This window comes from Gracilinanus agilis, chromosome 1 (genome assembly GCF_016433145.1).
Source record: "Gracilinanus agilis isolate LMUSP501 chromosome 1, AgileGrace, whole genome shotgun sequence".
Taxonomy (NCBI): Eukaryota; Metazoa; Chordata; class Mammalia; order Didelphimorphia; family Didelphidae; genus Gracilinanus; species Gracilinanus agilis.
This window is the reverse complement of record NC_058130.1, coordinates 36,721,910-36,728,156: the sequence shown is the minus strand read 5'-3', so window position 1 is coordinate 36,728,156 and position 6,247 is coordinate 36,721,910.

Here is a 6,247-nt window from a genome sequence, read left to right as displayed (position 1 = left end):
ATCAAGCCTTTCCTCAATTGATAAATGGGCAAGGGACATGAATAGGCGATTTTTTCAGATAAAGAAATCAAAACTATCAATAAGCAAATGAGAAAGTGTTCTAAATCTCTAATATTAGAGAAATGCAAATCAAAACAACTCTGAGGTATCACCTGACACCTAGCAGATTGGCTAAAATGAAATAAGGGGAGAGTAATGAATGTTGGAGGGGATGTGGCAAAATTGGGACATTAATGCATTGCTGATGGAGCTGTGAACTGATCCAACCATTCTGGATGGCAATTTGGAACTATGCTCAAAGGGCTATAAAAGACTGCCTGCCCTTTGATCCAGCCATACCATTGTTGGGTTTGTACCCCAAAGAGATCATAGATAAACAGACTTGTACAAAAATATTTATAGCTGTGTTTTTTGTGGTGGCAAAAAACTGGAAAATGAGGGTTTGTCCTTCAACTGGGGAATGGCTGAACAAACTGTGGTATATGCTTGTGATGGAATACTATTGTGCTCAAAGGGATAATAAACTGGAGGAATTCTGTGTGAACTGGAAAGACCCCCAGGAATGGATGCAGAGTGAAAGGAGCAGAGCCAGAAGAACATTGTACACAGAGACTGATACACTGTGGTAAAATAGAATGTAATGGACTTCTGTACCAGCAGCAATGCAATGACACAGGACAGTTCTGAGGGATTTATGGAAAGGAACACTACCCACATTCAGAGGAAGAACTACAGGAGGGGAAACACAGAAGAAAAACAACTGCTTGAACACTTGGGTTGATGAGGACATGGTTGGGGATGTAGACACTAAATGACCATACAGATGCAACTATCAACAATATGTAAATAAGTCTTGACTGATCACAAGTGTTAAAACCAGTGGAAATGTGCATTGGATATGGGGGTCTGGGTTGAAGGGGAAAGTAAAAACAAGAATTATGTAACCATGGAAAATTTTTCTAAAAAAATAATAACACCATTCCACTCACTCCACACCCCAAAGGAGAGCAAATCACATATCAAACGATGCTGGCTCTTTGAATTATTGTCAGAGTAACATATTAAAATTGAAACTAGAAAAAGTTTTGAGGCCTAGATGATAGGAATGCAATTCTCAATATCTGGAATATATTCACTTCTACTCAAATCACCCCTGCCTTATCTTTGCCTTTTAATATAATATTCCAAATGCACTCCCCTCCCCACCAAATTTGGAAATAATCTTTCCTTCTTTTAACCTCATATGACAAATTATATACATCTCTTATGTGATTTGCTTTTGGGCTATACATCTCTTATGTGATTAAGTATATATTCTATTGCTATAACCTAGAAGAAAGGTCATTTACAGGCGCTAAGATCACAGCACTGAAGAACTGTGTTAAAGCCCACCAACTCTGAGAGTTTATTTATTCTCTAAGCTTTACATTCCCAATCTGCAAAATGGGGATAATAGTATATGTGCCACTTGTCTCACCAAATTGCTTTAAGGAAAATGCCCGGCAAACTTTTAGGTCCTTGGGAAGGTGATTTAAGTACCATCATCTTAAACTATGACCCTATGATACAATTTTCTGTTCTTTTAATTATTTCAAGTTTAGAAGTCTTAATTGAATCATGTTATTTGGATGATATTCCACTTCATTGGGTATCCAATTGCCTATTACTGTGACAGAGAAAATTGAATCATCCAAATTTGGGATTGGCCCCAAAACTACTTTAATTAAAGATTAAATATATCAATTGACATAAGCATATTTCTAAAAATTTACTATAATTTCTTCTGTCTATGCAAGTACATTTTAAAAATAATTTTAAGCAGATTAAATTTTATTTTGAAATGTAATTTTTTATCCTACTACCTCTAGTATGTATAAATATACACTGTGTTGTTTGATATAATTTGGTCCTTTGAGCTATTCTGAAATTTTGGTCCTTTTAGAGTGCTGGAAGTCTGGGGCAGATCATTGGAATTAGAATGTAAGCTTCTGGTGGTAAGTACTCTATTGTATTTGCCCTTGAATCCCAAGCACTCTCCAGAGGAGGCAACTACTTGTCTGGGACTGAAATTCCCATCCATCTTTAAATCTTTCTTCCTGTAACCTTCTTGATGGTCCTTTTTTATGCTTCTTATGATTGTTACAGGTGAGATGACCAAGTATTCCATGCAATCACATTCTTTGTTGTCTCCAAGTGCATGGTAAACCAACTCCACCCCCTTCTTACTTTTAATCTTCATCCTTTCATTGTGTTCCATCTTATATCTTTTGAGATTTTTATCAACTAAGATAATGTATTTAGAGCATTTTGAAAATTATAATGCTCTTTATAAACACCAGCTATTATTAATAATGAGAGCTATTATTGTTTCATTCATATTAAGGATTTCCATGTTGATTCAGGCCCTCCCTACATTACCTCATTAGTCATTAAATAAGGACATTGTATTTAAAATATCAATAATTAAATGAATATTCACCTGTGGTTAAAAACTAATACTTTTTGCTCCTTCTTCCTTGTTTTCTTCCCCATTTGTCCTTCATAAAGAAGAATGAGCAATGAGTGCCATTTTGTAATTTTCTTTGTGTTGTCATGACCAAAGTATTCTTTTTTTTTTAATTATTATATTCTATTACATTTTAACCAGTGAAATGACAGGTCTGGTCCTAAAACTCTACTGTGTAGTTTTGTTATTTTTAAATACTTTTGCAGGTTTGCCAGTCAGTCAGTAAACAATTATTAAGTGCCTACTCTGTGATAGGTACTGTGTTAAGTTCTGGGGATACAACTATGAAAAAGAGTCCCTTCCCTCAAGAAGCAAGACAACACACAAAAGGAAGCTGAAAAATTGGAGGGTGGATGGAAGGGAACACAATTAGAGAAACTCAGAGGAATGCTGTGGGGTAGGAAATGAAGATATGATTGGTTAGTACCCTCTCCTAAAAAGGAGGTTTGTGTATGTGCCCTATCATCTGTCACAATCATCTTTATGTCTCCTCTTGCCCCTCAAATCTAGCTCAATAAGTGCTTTATATGTAGGAGGTGCTTAATAAATTATTTTTGAATGAATAACAAAATCTTAAGTCTTTAAAACTATGATCAATGTTAAAATACAAAGAAGAAAGTTATATTCATGGGAATATATAAGTTTAAAGGTGTGTGAGGTCTATTTGTTTAATTTGACTTTGTCCTATTGACATTACTTCTGTTTCCTCAGATATAAATTATAATTTTTCTTTAAAGCTTATAAAAATGTTCAGTAGAACAAATTATTATCACTTTGAGAATCCTGTAAGAATTACTTTGAGAATCCAAACCAAACTGATTTCTTCTTGGACAGTTGAGTCTTTTTATCCATCCTGGTGGAGTCTTTATCAGTACAGTAGATTTGCATGTAATCCATGGATGTATTGTGGGCATGATTATATAGTATTGGAATTTACCTGTAGAGAACAATAGATGACCTTTATATAGGAACAAGGCAATTTGAATAAAATATCCCTTCAAACCTTTGTCCATTTAGGAAACTATCTTATGGGCATTACAATTAACCATTTTACAAGAGAAAGTCAAAGATACAGAGTTCAGATAGCCAGGCATTGGGTCATACGATGGATTAGTAGTAGGACTAGACTTATATTCCAGAATTTCAGGCTCTAATTCCCTTTCCTATCTCTGATCTTATAAGGGAAATAACTAGGTATGTAAAAAAGGACTTTGTGATAATTTCTCAGGGAAAGCTGATTATCCATTAATATGTAACTTTGTTGTGTAAAGAACATTTCATTAGGATGTGTACTCCCATTTTAATTTGTTTGAAGTTGAATATTTATTGAATATCATAAAGGAAAGGTAAAGGAAAGAACCATGCATTTATATGGCATTTGCTATATGCCAGGTGCTGTACTAAATCCTTTACAATTATTATTTCATTCAATCCTCACAATAGCTCTGGGTTATAGATGCTATTATTATGTCCATTTTATACTTGGAAAAACTGAAACAAACAGAATTTAAGCAACTTTCTCAGAGTTACATAACTAAAAAGAGTTTGAGAATTCACATTTGAACTCAGATCTTTTTGACTCCAGGCTTAGAGTTCTTTTCATGGAAAAAGGGTATCATATATTCTGAAAGATGTTATTTTTATTCATTCAACAAGCTGAAGTAGAAAAAATATATTTATTTTTTAAGTAGAACACTAATCTTTGCTTAAAATATATAAACTTTAAAAATTAGTTGCAAAGTACTAATTCTTTTGAAGCATTTGCGTGTGCCCAAGTACACACACCACATTTTGCCAACATTCCCATGGTTTGCAGTCAAACTGGGAAGTGTAACAAAAATCCAAAATATGACCAAGAGTACTTTTGGCATCATGCTATAAAATCTACATTGCTTTTGTGGATTAAAATACAGTGTTAGGTTCATTACATGGGCATAACACCTTTTGAATTTAGAGTGACTAAAGGACAAGTCTCCTAAATAGAAACTCCTTTTTATTAGAAATAAATCTCTTTGGTACTCTAATATGGGGCCAGTTGATCTGGTGGCAAAGGATCACATTTCTATTTTTCTTTGAAGGATCAGGGTAATGGCATATTCTATGTAGCCTTTGCCTCTTCTGCTAATGTTTGCCAGATTGTTTGGTAGTTCAAATGGGAAGGGGGAACATAATGAAAAAAGAGTTTTGTTTTTAAAATAAGAAATGGAATAACACTACGTATGAAGAGAGAACTTTTTTCATTTTGAAATCTGTGGAAAATAAAGGTTTCCTATCAGCAGAATATAAATCACTCCATTTTCATAGGTAAGTGTGAAAATCTGACTGATATTTTGTATACAAAGACATAATTTATCTGCTGTTCTTTCCTCCATCCAAACTGCAGATGTGCCATAAAAATGAATGTCCTTAGTTTTTAGTAGATTCTTTTTATGCACTTAGTTTAAAGGTGGTTATAGTATTAGTGTTTCTGGTCTACTTTGCTTAGGCAAAAGCTAGAATCCAAATTATTGCAGTTTAAGAACTTAAAAGAAACCCTTCTTGAAATTTGTATATCTTAGTGCTTTTGCTCGACTATTAGGTGACCTGTTCTGAGAGGTACCAGTTTAAAACCAAATCTGTCTAAATTGAAACATCTGGACTAAAATGGTCGGCGGGATAGCCTGTATTATAAATAAAGCTCACAAAGCTAATCAAAGCAAACAAACAAAAACCTCTATTAGTTTCCTAGAAAATATCATAGAATCTTTCTTTAGTTCCTTCATCAATCAATAAACTGAAGAGGAGAAATGTGGTCATTTTCCCAAGGTCACAGAGCTGGTTAGGGGCACATCTGGGATGAGAAAGTAAACTTGTTGACTTTCAGGCCAGCACTTTTTCTAATATACTGTCCTGATAACAGACATTTGGTATTACTCATAGAGAAGGTCTAAGCAGAACAAAAACTGACAACCATAATAAGTATCCTGGAAATAATTTTATTCATCAGGAATTCAGTTCAAACAAATATTAAATACCTACTATGTGCCAGCTAGTGTGATTTGCGCTGGAAATATGTGAAAAAATAAGGCATAGTTCTGTACCTCAGATGTTTCCAGTGATGTTTTGTGATTTCCAGGGCATAGAACTTCACCAGGGTAGGTGCTGATGTAAGTGATGTGGACTTCTGTGGAGTTCATCAATATGGCTTTGATGAAGTCACTGAGCAATTTCTTGAACACCTTAATTTCTTGTCAGCAACACAGGCATCTCTTCCATTCCCTCTCCCCCTCCTTAAAATTAGATTCACCCCTGAAACTTCTTTGGGCTTTGGAAGCATGACTTTGGGCCTTATTCTGCTGAGTTCCAGGCTTCTATGACATTAAAGGAAATCACCAGCTAGGTTACCGTGCATAACCTACCACACCTCTTCCATTCAACCTGGTCTTTTTATGTTACCTTTCTCCGTAAGAAGGTGAACTCCTTCAAAGCAGGGATGATTTAACACCATATTTTTGTTTGTGTCCTCGGTGTTTATTTTGTATCCTCAGCTCAGAATCTAGCATATAGCATATACTTCATAATTGTCTTCCTTCCTTCCTTCCTTCCTTCCTTCCTTCCTTCCTTCCTTCCTTCCTTCCTTCCTTCCTTCCTCTCTTCCTTCCTTCCTTCCTCTCTTTCTTTCTTTTTCTTTCTTTCTTTCTTTCTTTCTTTCTTTCTTTCTTTCTTTCTTTCTTTCTTTCTTTCTTTCTTTCTTTCTTTCTT